This window comes from Scylla paramamosain, unplaced genomic scaffold, assembly GCF_035594125.1.
Source record: "Scylla paramamosain isolate STU-SP2022 unplaced genomic scaffold, ASM3559412v1 Contig143, whole genome shotgun sequence".
Lineage (NCBI taxonomy): Eukaryota > Metazoa > Arthropoda > Malacostraca > Decapoda > Portunidae > Scylla > Scylla paramamosain.
Window position 1 is genome coordinate 63,608 of NW_026973808.1, and position 16,393 is coordinate 80,000.

General features: G+C 40.3%; 2 long non-coding RNA genes across 2 annotated transcripts; one reads left to right on the forward strand and one right to left on the reverse strand.

The window, feature by feature from the left end:
• The first annotated feature begins 480 nt into the window (after positions 1-480).
• On the forward strand, positions 481-9,458 carry LOC135099532 (uncharacterized). The gene is made up of 4 exons (XR_010268070.1): positions 481-574; positions 1,872-1,983; positions 5,110-5,283; positions 8,784-9,458. It is a non-coding gene; the product is annotated as an uncharacterized LOC135099532 (long non-coding RNA).
• A 203-nt stretch (positions 9,459-9,661) lies between these two features.
• On the reverse strand, positions 9,662-15,585 carry LOC135099531 (uncharacterized). The gene is made up of 5 exons (XR_010268069.1): positions 15,426-15,585; positions 14,844-14,930; positions 13,759-13,879; positions 13,027-13,175; positions 9,662-11,982 (listed from the first exon to the last, which is right to left on the reverse strand). It is a non-coding gene; the product is annotated as an uncharacterized LOC135099531 (long non-coding RNA).
• Between the last annotated feature and the right edge of the window lie 808 nt (positions 15,586-16,393).

Here is a 16,393-nt window from a genome sequence, read left to right on the forward strand (position 1 = left end):
TTTATCAGCTAGCCTTCACAAGTCTCAAAAAATATAATATAGTCACAAAACTGAGAAATAAACATAATAAAAAGCCAGAATAAACGTTTCTACTGAAAACTGCAAATTAAAAAACGATTGATTTAGGCAAAATTAAATAAATAAATAAACAAAACTGCTCCACATTCGAAGATGAAAATAAATAATCTGATTTTCTTTTTCGAGACACAAAACAGAAGAAAAAACAGAAAAACAAACAAGAACAAAAGAATTAAACTCTTAACATTATAAAATATATATAATTATACACACACAAGAATAAAGCAAATAAATGGATCAAGAATTTTATTAATGAATGACGAGATCAACAAAATAATTAACTCATAAAACAGAACAAAACACAAAACAACCAAAAATTAAATAAACAAAAACTCAAAACAAACATTTATGTGAAAAAAAAACAATAGAAATAAGCAAATAAATAAAAATAAAATAAATAACCGACATGTGGGAGTAGGCTAGTTTGAAGCCGATCGAGTGTAGTGTAGTGGATATATTAATCGCTCTTTAATCTTCGTTATTTCACCTCAAACGGGTAAGTTAGCTGTCAAATTTTATTGTGAAGTGAATGAGGAATGTATGCTGGCAAAATGACAGCGCTGGGAGACGTGACTGTTAAGATATCTGAGATTACATAAGGACTTCCTTTTGGGAATATTTTTATTATGTTATACAGGATAGGCACCCTCTCTCTCTCTCTCTCTCCTGATACAAGTCTTTAATTGGTATAAGAGTTATAACAAGGGAGATGTAAGCAAAATATTTAGTATCAGCAACCAGGGGTAGAACAAGAAATAACGGGTACAAGCTTAAAAATCTGGGAATAACATGGAAATAGGTAGGTATATTTCACAAAGGGACTGCCATCTGTAAGCATGGTCGCTTCTTGCAGCTTCCCTTATTTCTTACGTTCTTAAGGGCTTGAGTGAGTGAGTGTGAGGGTGAGGGGGAAAATTGTGTTTGGTTTTGGTATATGGACATAAGATTTTAGTGAGTGCTCTTGTAAGGATAGGGGAGGAGTGCTTTTCGACTCCATCAAGGGCTAAAGTGCTGAGTGCTGACTTAATAAATTCGTAGAAGATAATATTTTAGTGCTTCTCTTCCCCAACAAAGGTTAATGCGAAGAAATAGTGTTGTGAGTGAGAATAAGGGTGGTAATAAGTGAGTTAAGGGTGGTAATAAATAAGGTAAGGGTGATAAGTGAGAATAAGGGTGATATTTCAGTGGTTCTCTTCCCCAACAAGGGTTAATGCGAAGAAAGAGTGTTGTGAGTGAGAATAAGGGAGGTAAGTGAGGTAAGGGTGATAATAAGTGAGAATAAGGGTGATATTTTAGTGATTTTCTTCCCCAACAAAGGTTAAGGTGTTGAAAGTGTGTTGTGAGTGTGAGGTGAGTGTGAAAGCTGTGTGCCTTGCCTTGCTATGGGTTTATACATCTCTCATAACACTTCCCTGCCAGACCACCTCTGTGTGTGTGTGTGTGTGTGTGTGTGTGTGTGTGTGTGTGTGTGTGTTATATATAAAATGTAAATAAATAACTGCATTTCTACTGTACTGATGGGAGAAACACGCTTTTAAAAGGCACTATTCAAAGTGGCACAGGTTTTTAAAGATGTTTTTTATGGTTTTAGTGTCAAATTAACATTCCTACATTACTAACAGGAGAATCACTCACGAAAACCTCTGCTAATCATCTTTGTGGTCTTTGCAATCAATTGAGAGAGAGAGAGAGAGAGAGAGAGAGAGAGAGAGAGAGAGAGAGAGAGAGTGTGTGTCAGCTAAACCAATTCAACTTGATATGAGTGAAAATCTAATGATCTTCCATTCCCACAGAACTGTCAGCCTAACCACGGAGTCCTGGAGATTGTGTTCTGCATTGCCAGCCGGCACAAGCGGTGACAGGCAAGGCATGTGAGGTGTCTCACAGCTTTACTAACTTATGCAGGTACTGCTGCAATGCTATGCCCACAACACTCATTCACTTTATTCTTATTTTTCCTCCTCCTTCTCCTTATTCCTCCTCCTCCTTCTCGTCCTCCTTCTTATTCCTCCTCCTCCTCCTCCTCCTCCTCCTCCTCCTCCTCCTCCTCTCCTCCTCCTCCTTATTTCTCCTCCTCCTTCTCGTCCTCCTTCTTATTCCTCCTCCTCCTCCTCCTCCTCCTCCTCCTCCTCCTCCTCCTCCTCCTTATTCCTCCTCCTCCTTCTCGTCCTCCTTCTTATTCCTCCTCCTCCTCCTCCTCCTCCTCCTCCTCCTCCTCCTCCTCCTCCTCCTTATTTCTCCTCCTCCTTCTCGTCCTCCTTCTTATTCCTCCTCCTCCTCCTCCTCCTCCTCCTCCTCCTCCTCCTCCTCCTTCTCCTCCTCCTCCTTATTCCTCCTCCTCCTTCTCGTCCTCCTTCTTATTCCTCCTCCTCCTCCTCCTCCTCCTCCTCCTCCTCCTCCTCCTCCTCCTCCTCCTCCTTATTTCTCCTCCTCCTTCTCGTCCTCCCTTCTTATTCCTCCTCCTCCTCCTCCTCCTCCTCTTCCTCCTCCTCCTCCTCCTCCTCCTCCTCCTCCTCCTCCTTATTCCTCCTCCTCCTTCTCGTCCTCCTTCTTATTCCTCCTCCTCCTCCTCCTCCTCCTCCTCCTCCTCCTCCTCCTCCTCCTCCTCCTCCTCCTTATTCCTCCTCCTCCTTCTCGTCCTCCTTCTTATTCCTCCTCCTCCTCCTCCTCCTCCTCCTCCTCCTCCTCCTCCTCCTTCTCCTTCTCCTCCTCCTCCTTATTTCTCCTCCTCCTTCTCGTCCTCCTTCTTATTCCTCCTCCTCCTCCTCCTCCTCCTCCTCCTCCTCCTCCTCCTCCTCCTCCTTCTCCTTCTCCTCCTTATTTCTCCTCCTCCTTCTCGTCCTCCTTCTTATTCCTCCTCCTCCTCCTCCTCCTCCTCCTCCTCCTCCTCCTCCTCCTCCTCCTCCTCCTCCTCCTCCTCCTCCTTCTCCTCCTCCTCCTTATTCCTCCTCCTCCTTCTCGTCCTCCTTCTTATTCCTCCTCCTCCTCCTCCTCCTCCTCCTCCTCCTCCTCCTCCTCCTCCTCCTCCTCCTCCTCCTCCTCCTCCTTATTCCTCCTCCTCCTTCTCGTCCTCCTTCTTATTCCTCCTCCTCCTCCTCCTCCTCCTCCTCCTCCTCCTCCTCCTCCTCCTCCTCGTACTAGCTTATTGGCTAAATTACTTGTGGCTTATTGAGGCTTATTGGTGACTGGCTTAGTGAGGCTTATTGGTGACTGGCCAATGGGGGTGAGATTTTATCTTGGCCACAACACTTATAAAAGAAGAATTACCAAAGATGGAATGTTATCACAACATCTGCCCTCTGACATCACATTATAAGTCATTGCTGATAGGTATATTAACTGTACTGTTATCTCATCCTAGTTCAGGAGTTAGTATCTTATCATTCTCTCTCTCTCTCTCTCTCTCTCTCTCTCTCTCTCTCTCTCTCTCTCTCTCTCTCTCTCTCTCTCTCTCTCTCTCTCTCTCTCTCTCGCTTTACGCTGATGACGTAAAGAAACTAATTGTGTCTGTTTTCCTAAGTTTTAACAAGTATATTTAAATCCTTTATCTATCTTATATAATGGTACAGTCAATGGTTATCATTGAAACACTTTATATAAGCACACACTATCTTTATGATCTTGGTTGAAAATAATGAAAATATGGAAAGTACGTATCTCAAAGTTCTCAGTCTCAGGGTGAGACGAAACTTTCTTTCAAAACAAGGGCACCAAAAGTGGTCAGTGAACAAGTATGCTGATTATTCAAGAACACCTTTTCAACATATCACTCCTAATACCAGTGTTGGACATTCTCATACTGATCTTCATAAAAGGTGTCTCCAGGCATTCTGTATTATATCCAAAGCATATTTAACATGGTAGATTTTTTTCACAATTTTCTCAGCTATTGCTGGTTGTAGATTGTTATGTTGGCCTGCTGATACTTGTGTGTGTGTGGAATATTTGTCTTCTCATGTTAATTATCAGGGAGTTGCTGTACTTTCTGTACTTAACTCCATGGATAAATCACTTGTCATACTTCAGAGAATGACTGGTAATGAAATATTTTCATATTCACAACATTCTAATCTGTCTTTGTTTCACAGTGGGTGTAGTTATGCTGTTGTGGCCGAAGCCGGGTTTGCGGTCTTGGGCTTGCGCCCGTTCGGCTTCCTGCTGGACACAGTGCCACGACAGCATATCTGTGCCTGCTGTGAAACAAAGAGAGATGAGGGAACGTGAGGCATCTCCTTCCAGTGGAATGTTGTTAATTCAAACCAAGGATGTAAAGCATGTGTGAATTCAAAAGGAAGAGAGTGGTATGGAAGTTGGAAGATTTTTCAGAGGATCTCTCATCCCAAAACTGTGATACAGTATTTTTGTGAAAGCTGAATGTCAGAGAATTTCATTGACATGATGTTTCATTAACACAAAAGAAAATGTGATCAGAATTGGCCTCAAGAGAAACACAATGGGTGCACTTCATACTGTACTTACAAGCTCTTGTGTTGCCACAAGGTGACAGTATTATCATTCACTGAAAAGTGTTTCATTAGTACAGGAAGTAAAAAAAAAAAAATAATAAAATAATACTACATGAGATGCCAATTACACTGCATTAAAATATGCAAAGCTAGTATGCTTCAATAACAGACAAAACATGAAGATAAAAAAAAAAAAAAGTGAAAAGATTAGACCTTGATTTTTGGAGGGCTTGCTTTAAGCATTACATGCTTGAATACACTGAAAAACTTGTTTCTTAGATATGCTGTCATGAAATGGAGATGTAATATTTCTATTGTGATATGCTGTCAAACATAATATATATGTCTTTATTACACTCTGACATTTCTCCTTACAATGTATCATTACATTTTAACCATACATAGTTACCGTCAAATATGATATATGTACTTGCCTTTATTACACTTATGACATTTCTTGCATACAATACTACATTTTGACTGTACATATTTACCATCTTGAAAATTCTCCTAATAAAAGTGCACATCTTTCATCAGTGATCCATTAAACAAGCCTTTCTTGCAGGATGAGAGTACAGGCTGCAAGCACAGACTGTTTGACGAGGCAGTTATCGCCACAGCACTTAGGGAAGTACTGAAGGGCCTTGAGTATTTCCACAACAACGGACAAATCCACAGGTATCACCCGGAGGCAGAGTCTGCGTGCCGAGGACGGCATTGTTTACCCATCAGTGAATAGGTACTGGATGTTAGCTGAATAGTTGTCATCTTGTCTCTTGGCTGGAGTGCAAGGCTAGCAGTCTTACCCTCCTGTGTGTGTGTGTGTGTGTGTGTGTGTGTGTGTGTGTGTGTGTGTGTGTGTGTGTGGTGTGTGTGTGTGTGTGTGTGTATTTACCTAGTTGTATTGTACAGGGCATGAGCCTAAGCTGTGTGCGTGTGTGCGTGCATGCGCACTTAGTCTAAGAGAGCAGATATGGTCTCATCACATCCTAAGGGGCAATCAAGATACATGTTGTAAGAAATAACCAGATGCTTGCAAAAATATTAGCAATGGAAAACATTCAGCATATCATTCTTTGTGTTTGATGTTGTCAGCATTTAGGTGGATGTTGAGGCAGCTCAATGTGGTACAAAGTAATGGAGATTGTGTGTGTGTGAGTGGGTACATCAAATTCCCTTTGAAACAACTAACAAAAACATGGTGTATCTCTCCTCACACACAGGGAGGGTTTGGATATTTTGTCAAAAACAGCTTGCTTTGAGTCCTCAGTAGTACAACTCTGTAGTGCCTCTGTTACGCTAAACTAAATGGCACTAAACTCACATCCTTTGTATTGAAAATGCAATAAGATTAAAATCTCTTGGTTGAGAGATTTTGGTGTGGCAAGATTAAGAAGAGGCAGGAGTGTGCTGTTTCCAGATGACTGCATCAGTGTAGGAGGCTGTTACCTTTCAACCTGTTCTCCATCCTAATCTATTTACACTTGTTTCCTTAACTTGAGTTCCTTATCTCTCATGCATTCTTTCCTGCCCCGCTCCGCCTCCTCCTCCCTCCTCCTCCTCCTCCTCCTCTCCTCCTCCTCCTCCTCCTCCTCCTCCTCCTCCTCCTCCTCCTTGTTCTTCTTGTTCTTGTTTCTTTTTCCTCTTCCTCCTCCTCCTCCTACTTATTCCTCCTCCTCCTCCTCCTCCTCCTGCTGGCTTATTGGCTAAATGACTTGTGGCAATATATAAATTCATTGTCTCTCTTTCTCTCTCTCTCCTCCTCCTCCTCCTCCTCCTCCTCCTCATTCTTCTTCTTTAATCCTTTGAGAGAGAGAGAGAGAGAGAGAGAGAGAGAGAGAGAGAGAGAGAGAGAGAGGGGGGCAGGGGGAGGGAAGATTAACCAGAGAAGAATTTTTAATTAAGTGAAAGAGAGAGAGAGAGAGAGAGAGAGAGAGAGAGAGAGAGAGAGAGATCTAGTTATTAATTTCAACTTTCAATATATATTATTTTTATGAATTACAAATACACATACTTCTTCTCCTCCTCCTCCTCCTCCTCCTCCTCCTCCTCCTCCTCCTCCTCCTCCTCCTCCTCCTCCTCCTCCTCCTCCTTATTCTTCTTCTTCTTCTTCTTCTTCTTCTTCTTCTTCTTCTTGTTCTTTTTCCTCCTCCTCCTCCTCCTCCTCCTCTCATCATCATCATCATCAGCATCAACTGAGAAAACTTGATATTAGAGAAACTTTCAGAGAGAGAGAGAGAGAGAGAGAGAGAGAGAGAGAGAGAGAGAGAGAGAGAGCATCTATATGAAGAGCTGTCTTTAATCCCCTCGACCTCTTTGTGAGGAGTGTGTGTGTCTTCTTCTTCTTCTTCTTCTTCTTCTTCTTCTTCTTCTTCTTCTTCTTCTTCTTAATCCCTCTTCCTTTCTTTCTTTCTTTTTTTTTTCTTTTTTCTTTCTTTTTCTTTCCTTCTCTCTTCTTCTTCTTCTTCTTATATATATATTCTTCTTATATATATTCTTACTTCTTTTCCTCGTTACTCTTCACTATTGTACACTTCACTTGTACAAAGCTAGCAGCTGGGGGATGAGAAAAACTGGTGGAGAACACTCAGAACACCTAACTTCATAGAAACTGTTTTAGCTAGAGATGAGATGAAGAGTTTCTAGTTCAGATTATAACTGAAGGGCAGACTGAGGATGTTCAGTAGAAGAGGGGGATGGTTGAGTGTCACTGAAGAAGAGGGGATAGTTGCCTGGAAGGTTGTGTCGAGTTGATAGATGGAAGAATTAGAGCTTTGGTGCATTGAACAATGCTAGGTTTGCTCGGTCACAATCAGAAATTTTAGAGAGTTGAGAAGTCAGGCATTCTGTGGCTTCCTTGTGAGAATTGTTTACTTCCTGAAGGGTTCGATGTCTACAAAAAAGACATGGAAAAGTGCAAGGTGGTATCATCAGTGTAGGAATGGATAGGACAAGAAGTTTGGTTTAGAAGATCATTAACAAAAAATAAGAAGAGAGTGAGTGACAGGACAGAACCCTGAGAAACACCACTGTTAATAGATTTAGAACAACAGTGACTGTCTACCACAGCAGCAATAGAATGATCAGAAAGGAAACTTGAGATGAAGTTACAGAGAGAAGGATAGAAGCCATAGAGAGGATAGTTTGGAAATCAAAGCTTAATGCCAGACTCTATTAAAAGCTTTTGATATGCACAAGCCAACAGCAGCAAGTTTCACCAATATCCCTAAAAGAGGATGACCAAGACTCAGTAGGGAACTCCATAAGATCACCAGTAGAGTGGCCTAGACAGAACCCATACTGGCAATCAGATAGAAGGTTGTGAAATAATAGATGTTTATGAATCTTCCTGTTGAGAATAGATTCAAAACTTTGGAGAGGTAGGAAATTACAGCAATAGGACGATAATTTGAAGGATTAGAATGGTCACCCTTTTTAGGAACAGGCTGAATTTTGGCAAACTTCCAGCAAGAAGGAAAGGTAGATATTGATAGACAAATTTGGAAGAGTTTGATTAGGCAAGGTGCAAGCACAGAGGCACAGTTTCAGAAAACAATGGGAGGGACTCCATCAGGTTTGTAAGCTCTCTGAGGGTTAAGGCTAGCCAGGGCATGGAAAACATCACTGCAAAGGATTTTCATAGGTAGCGTGAAGTAATCGGAGGATGGAGGAGACGCAGGAACAAACCCTGAATTATCCAAGGTAGAGTTTTTAGCAAAGGTTTGAGTTGAAGAGTTCAGCTTTAGAAATAGATGAGATGGCAGTAGTGCCACGAAGAAGCAAAGTTATTGGAGATGTTTTTGGCTAGGTGCAAGAAATTACAAGGGGAGTTAGATCTTGAAAGATTTTGACACTCTTTTAATGAAGAACACACACTTGTTTAGGTCATGCTGATACAGGTTAGGAATTTAATGGGACAGACTTGACTACTTTTACAATTTTAATGTGTATGTATATATATAGACCTTAATTATCAATATAATATACAACTAAATCTTGATTAGTAAAATATATTTTCTAAAACCCCCTGAAATAACCACTTAAACTTTTTTGGGGGGATTTAAGAGTTTTTTTTCAGGGGGGGGGCATTAATGCTAAGCCTGGAGGCAGCAGGGTGACAGTGGAGTTTTTAAGCTGGTAAATGGCTTTCTGGGTCAACACAAGATCAGCTGCCATATATATTACTAACACTCCCTGCTGCAGCTATGCCAATGAATGTGCTTTTTCTTTCATTTTCAGCTCCTGGTGACCTATGGTAAAGCACAGCAACAAAACTGTAAGCATCCAAAATTAGTCAATGATGGGTCGCGTGAAGCCTGATGGAGTCGTCAGTTATGGATGCTGCTTCCGTGGCAGCTGGACCAGCACTGGTTTGGGATGTGTATGAACAGCTACACAAGCGTCTCAGCTGCTGTGAGATGTATGATGACTGTGTTCTAGCACATGATGGATATGCAACTCAAATATATCCACATTTTTTCCATATGTGCTTTTCACCTGCATTTTTGCTGTATAGATTTCTTTTGTGGTGACTACAGTCGGCTCACCACTAATGTGCAGTATTCTGATGCAAATCACGTATAGTGCCTGGGATCAGCTTGCTTGCGAGTCGTACCCTAACGGAGTTTAAAGCCTACTGCATGGATGGTCCGCAACAAATTGTAAAAATGTCTGTAACACTGATATCGAGGTAGCAAGTGCAGTTCCAATCCCAACATCACTAGCACTATACACAGTGATGCAAGTTTGGTGAGAAGAATGAGCTGTAACTGCTGCAGCTGCCACCATTGATAGTGACATCAACAGTGAGCATTCATCAGCTGTTTGTGTAAACAGTGGCTCAGTGTGGTCTTTTAATGAATGTTTGTGTACTGTATAAGTCTTAATTCATTATTTAAAAAAATATTTTTACAACTCCTATGTTTGTATTACCTTCAGTTGTATCCATGAACAATCTGAATGCTATAAGTAGTTTGGAAATATTTAAATTCTTGAGGGTTGTCTCACACAGGCTGGAACCATAGTCTTTTTTTGCCATTGCTTTCATTAAAACTCTAAAGTAAATCACATCTAATCTAATCTAATGAACCTACCCCATGGTGTCAAAAGAGCATCCCTTCAGCTGCATCTTTATTATTTCCAGGAAAAAAAAGTGCAGAGATTAGGAGTATAAATGTCCTAAAACTGAACTTGGGACCTGACAGTCATCATGGTCTCAATGTCTAAGGTGTCATCCTTGTGTTCTCTCAGTGAGAGGTTCAATCCCTGGCTGGCTACAACTTGTCATGGCTAAAGACTTATCTCATCTTGAGATCAATTTCTCATTGTTTCCATAGAATGAATGTCCATGTGGGGAGCATGACACAAGTCACAAGGGTTGGTACCAAATCTGAGGAGTAGGGCAGCTGCAAAGGGATAATCATGCATCTGAGAAGCCCATGCATTATAAGAGATAATTTGTAAGAGAGGGTGCATCATCATCATCATCATCATCATCATCATCATCATGGAGCATCCATTTAGCCTTGCACCACATTTCAAGCCATATCTGCCAAAATTAATGTCCTCAGATGCCTCAAAACACTTGAGTAGAACTGGCAGTTGATGATCTTTTTTGGGGGATGAATTCATGATGAACTATCCTATGAATCTCAAAGACATTGAATAAAAATGCTCTTAGTGGTTTTCCAGACCTGAACCATGCCCTGCATGGAGATGCTGGACTCTTCTATTGTAAAGACTTGTTTGGGTTAGGGGGTTATACCTGTAAACCCAAATTTTGTTCCCAGAGATGTCCTTTGACATGAAGGTTGGGTCATTCATGGCTGGCTGACAGAATTCCTGACAGACTTTGGCCTGATGCTTCTTCTGTCCATTGTGGAGATGATTCTGCACAAACAGTAGATGCTTGACATGCTTAGAGAACAACACTTCCAGAATAAGTTTCAGGGGTGACAACAGTGCTGAATGTGCTGCTGTATTGCTGCTCAAATGGACTATTTTCAAAGAGATGGTGCCCAAATGCAAATTAAGTAAGTGCTGTAGGTAAAAGTAATTTTTTCATACCAACTGTTTATTTGTCAAAATATAGTGTAGACTATCTTTTATGCTCCAAGCACACATATGTTAGCACATAAACACATCACTCACTGAAAAGTGTATCAAGCTTCCTTGACAATGCAGCTTCAAGTAAATGAATGACACATGTTATACAATTTTTTCTGCTGATAGTTATAATCATATGAACAGGAACATTCATAATGCTAATATGCTAATCAATATAAATAACCATCTTTATGATATCTATATTCTTATCTTTGTAATGAGATACTTAAACATTAGTTAAGCAGGAAATCTTAAAAAGAGAGACCATTGGTGGTGGCTGAAGCCACTGAACACATGTTTTCTTTTGTCTGGCCATTATGGAACACATACTGGCAATTAGATAGAAAGTTGTCAAGTGATAGATGTTTAAGAATCTTCCTTTTGAGGATAAATTCAAAAACTTCAGATAGGCAGAAAATTAAAGCAACAGGACAGTAGTATGAGGGATTAGAATGGTCACCCTTTTCAGGAACAGGCTGAATGTAGGCAAACTTCCAGCAAGAAGTAATATTATTACATGTTGACACACAGAGTTGAAAGAGTTTGACTTGGCAAGGTGCAAGCACAGAAATGCAGTTTTGAAGAACAAGAGGAGGGACCCCCTCCAAGCTTTCCAAGGGTTTAGGGCAGCGAAGGCATGGAAAACATCATTGTGAAGAATTTTACTAGATAGCATCAAGTAGTCATAGGGTGGAGGAGAGGGAGGAACAAGCCTTCAATCAAACTTCCAAATAACAAACTATTAGCAGTGAATTTGTCCACAAGGAAGCAAAAGGAGCAAGCAATCCCTTTGTTTCCTGGAATTCAGTAAGTAGGGAAGTAAATGACTGGATCAAAACTCACACAAAGGCAACCAATTGGAAACCAAGGGAATCAAACATCATCATGACAAAGAACACAAGGAATAGAACTTTCATGGCTAAAGCAACTGAGGAAAAACCAATGTGGTCACTTTTTGACAACCAATTCCTAACTGTCACAAGCCTCACTCCACTACCACACAGGGTCAAAGGTCAATTTTAAGGCCGTATCATTTCAAAGTATAATCACAGAGTCCCACAATAAAAATACAAACACAATCTCTTCAAATCATAATGGATGAACAAACTCACACACACACACACACACACACACACACACACACACACACACACACACACACACACACACACACACACACACACACACACACAAGCCAGACATGAACAACACCACCACTGGTCATTGCTTGTTTGAGAGCAGAGATAAAATACTGGACAACTTCTTGACTTGGTAATGCTGTTGTGTCCGCCATCTGAGGTCCATTCCTGCAGTCACCGACAGCTGCACTCAGCTAAGTGGAGGAAAGGAAAGTCTGAGTGTGATGCAGGTGGTGGTGGTGGTGGTGGTGGTGGTGTGGTGTGGTATATTGGTGTTGATAGATGAAAAGAATTAAAGTCAAATGAAATTATCAGAAAAAATAAGAGAAGAAGAGAATGTGGAAGATCTGAGAGACACAACAAGCACAACAGACCATTCAGGGCAAGACAGAACAAAAGGTGTTTTACTGACTATACAACAAGCATGACAGACACAGGACAATGGAGGACAGGCAAGTCTACCCCTTGAAGCACAGCAACGCAGAACAAGGAAAAAAAAGCACAACAGCTTCTCAGTCAGGACAAAACAGAAGAACAGCACACCATTTCTTCCTCTGTGCCAGAAAACATTGTAAAGCAGCCACGTTTCAGACCAGGCCAGGCACAGATGTACTGAACCAATAGCAAACCACAGACACACACAAGCCAACTAACACACAAACATATATTACTTAGAGCCATGCACATAAACAAACACAAATATTAAGCTATGTTGCTTGAATTTTTTTTTTTTTTAGGCATGCAATAAAATTATTAAAGATGCTGTTTGCAAAATACTAAACACAATAACTATACACAAAAATTTATGATGCATTGGTTAAGACCTGTAGTGTGTGTGTGTGTGTGTGTGTGTGTGTGTGTGTGTGTGTGTGTGTGTGTGTGTGTGTGTGTGTTTGTAAATACTTTGAATATAACTTTACGAGTATGTCAAACTTCATTGAATTCACCAAATAAATAAATATTGATAAAATATCAAACTTCCTTTTAACTCCAATAAAAATCCCAATATTAACAAGAAAATCAGGTTAGACTTTCTGGTACATTCTGAAACAAGTCTGGCCACACCTCCACTACTTCCCAAAGCCTCTAGTTGAAGAGACACAGGTTTTCAAGAGAGTTTTTTATGGTTCTTCTGACAGATACACAACATTTCTACAGTATCAACAGGAGAAACTCGCTGTAGCCTCGGAAGACAGTGACTGAGAGAACAGCAACCCTCAACAAATATACATACTCACCGGTCAACTATGAAGGCCACCAGGGTACACAACAGGGCCGTAATGTGCAACTACAGAGGGGCATCTCCAATGGTGGTGGTGGTGGTAGTGGTGGTGGTGGTGGTGGTGGTGGTGGTGAGCGTGGTGGTGGTGGTCACATATCCTGGTATCTGTATAGAAAGAAAGAGATTAGATTCACTGGCTTGAATTATGGAATAGTGAAAGACAATAAATAAATAAATATAATCCTTTGCTTTGTTGGGTAGCAAGCTGTTTTATAAAAGCAAGTTTCTCATTAGCTTTGACTTTTGTTGAACATGCATGCAAGGTAACAATGTTAAAAGACACCCATAATTTCAAGCCACTAAGCCAGTCACCCAATAGGCCTCACTAAGCCAGTCACCAATAAGATTCACTAAGCCAGTCACCAATAAGACTCACTAAGCCAGTCACCCAATAGGCCTCACTAAGCCAGTCACCAATAAGCATCACTAAGCCAGTCACCAATAAGACTCACTAAGCCAGTCACCAATAAGATTCACTAAGCCAGTCACCAATAAGCCTCACTAAGCCACAAGTCATTTAGCCAATAAGCCAGCAGCAGCAGGAGGAAGAGGAGGAGGAGGAGGAGGAGGAGGAGGAGGAGGAGGAGGAGGAGGAGGAGGAGGAGGAGGAGGAGGAGGAGGAAAAAGAAGAACGAGAAAAAGAACACCATTATCGTCATGGTGAAGGGATTTTCTCCAAGTACTGTACCTCCACCACTCCCTCCAGGCTCCTCCCACTTTCCTCCAGTCATTCCGTAAGCTTGATGATCAGCAGCTGTTCCTCTATACCACAAGCTTCACTCTGGGCAGCTCTCTGGAGGCCTCCGAACCTGTGGGTGTGAGGTTAGGTTAGTTTAGGTTGGCTAGGTTAGGCCTGTGATTGGTATATGGAGGACAGGACAGGACAAAGTGACCAGTGGGGAGGCTGTGGAAGGCTTGGAGATGCTGTGTGAAGGATGACACCACAAGGAGACCAGTGAGAAGGCTGTGGAAGGCCAGGGGATACTGTGTGGAGGAGAGAGAGAGAGAGAGAGAGAGAGAGATAATTGTGAAGAAGGAAGGTTTAGAGATACAAACACTGAAAAAAAGCTTCTCTCTGGGGAATCTCTCTGCTTTCTGAAAATAAATACATAAATAAATCTCATACATAACATACATAAATAAATACATAAATAAATAAATACATAAATAAATCTCAGGGCTTTCACTTGTCACAATCTCTGCTTTCTGAAAATAAATGCATAAATAAATAAATAAATAAACAAACAAACAAACAAACAAATAAACAAACAAACAAACAAATAAATAAATAAATACATACATACATAAATAAATAAATAAAAAGGTCATGTCTCTATTTTGTACGGGTGACTGAAGTAAATGATAATTCCTTATAGTAAATGATAATTCCTTATAATTAAGTTATCCTTTCAATGAGGCAAGGAAGTGTACAGGTCCACACAATTAAATCTGAACCGCAATCAACACAAAAGATTTCAGCGCCAGCCTATACACCCCACACGGCACCCCACATAGGCCTACCTTCCTGCCTACTACCTGCTTCATCCAATATGCTAAAGAATATTCACCAATACTAACAATATTCAACAGAACTGTACAGCAAATATGTGGTTCAATATTTGGTGTTAATTAAAAAGACCCACCAATACCACTTCCACGGTGTACTGAGGCTGACACATTTATTCTATAACTTCTATAACTCTCCATAACACTAATACACACATATATATCACAACAGAAGAGTGAGGCAGAAGTAACAAAATTATTACATACCTTGTGTCTTCTGCCAGTCTCCCTCACTCTGAATATCCAAGGCAACGTCACCTCTTCCTGCCAGGGTTCTATCACCAACACAGTCATCTGGAAGGCAAAAATTAAATGAATGATATAACCTTGGGGGACACCACTAAGTCTGCTATTAACATATCTTCATAATTGTTATCTTTTTAACCTGCTCACCTAACAAAACTAACCACACTTCACCAAAATGCAGATAAACCTTTAAAATTCACCATCAGCATTATAATTTTAGTTGTGTATATCTATATTTCAAATTACGGTAAGATCTGTAATGAGAAAAGTCACCTGGTCAGCTACCCTGTACACACGGCTTATTTCACTCTCTTGGCCCAGTAAGGGGGTAACAAGTGACAAATTCTGAGGGATGAGGGTAAAATAACAGCTAAATAACTCAGCACAGTCAACACTACAGGCTCACACAAGATTTCATAAACATTACTCACCAAGGATAAGGAGTCTGGAAAAAAAAAAAACTTATTTTCACCTCTCCCCAAGTCTTTCGCTACCTTTCTGCACACATCCATTACTCAGATCAACCTGTGTTCATATACTTACAGTTTTTGAGAGTAAAATCCAAGTAAAGAAGTGTTATAGCGTTAAAAACCGTGTATAATAAGCAAGGTTCGTTCTTTTCACCATCTTGTAAGTGAAATGGAAAGTTTTGTGTATAGACGACAGAAATGCTCTCTCCCTCACAACAACAACAAACAAAAGAGCATCGGTACTAGGAAAGATTAAGGCTGAAATACTATATAATATCGGATTGTAACCCTCTATAGTAGCTTAACAGATTTCTTTTAAGATTCTTTTCTTTTTACTTTTATGAACAGCCGCTGAATTCAAAAGACAAAAAAAAGATAAGAAAATATTGCTATCCACATTTCTATCACTATGAAATGCTGAAACATTATTTCCTTATTATTATTATTATCCTTATATATTATTTCATTCATTTCAAGCATTCCTGGAGCCTATGACAGCTAAGTTCGCTGGCTGTGGTGTTAATTTTTAATATAATGTTAATAATACCTACATGTTGGGCTTTAGGTATCAATATTTCGCTTAATAAAACTGATGAAAGGCAACCAAATTATTTTCAGACACTGTGCATCACACACTAAGCCAATTAGGACCCAGTTCATGAAGAAACCTTGCTAATCTGTCTCTAGAACCATTAAAACACCATTAAAAACCTGCATCATTTCAACTAGACCCTTTTGAAAACACTACAGGTAATCAAGAGTGTTTTTCCTGTTAATAATGTAGAAATCTTGCTAATCTGTCACTAGAACCATTAAAACACCATTAAAAACCTGCATCATTTCAACTAGACCCTTTTGAAAACAGTATAGGTAATCAAGAGTGTTTTTCCTGTTAATAATGTAGAAATCTTGCTAATCTGTCACTAGAACCATTAAAACACCATTAAAAACCTGCATCATTTCAACTAAACCCTCTTGAAAGTAATGGTGGCTTCAGAATATATAAAAAAAAAGTGGAATTATTTATTAGTCAGTGTGTAA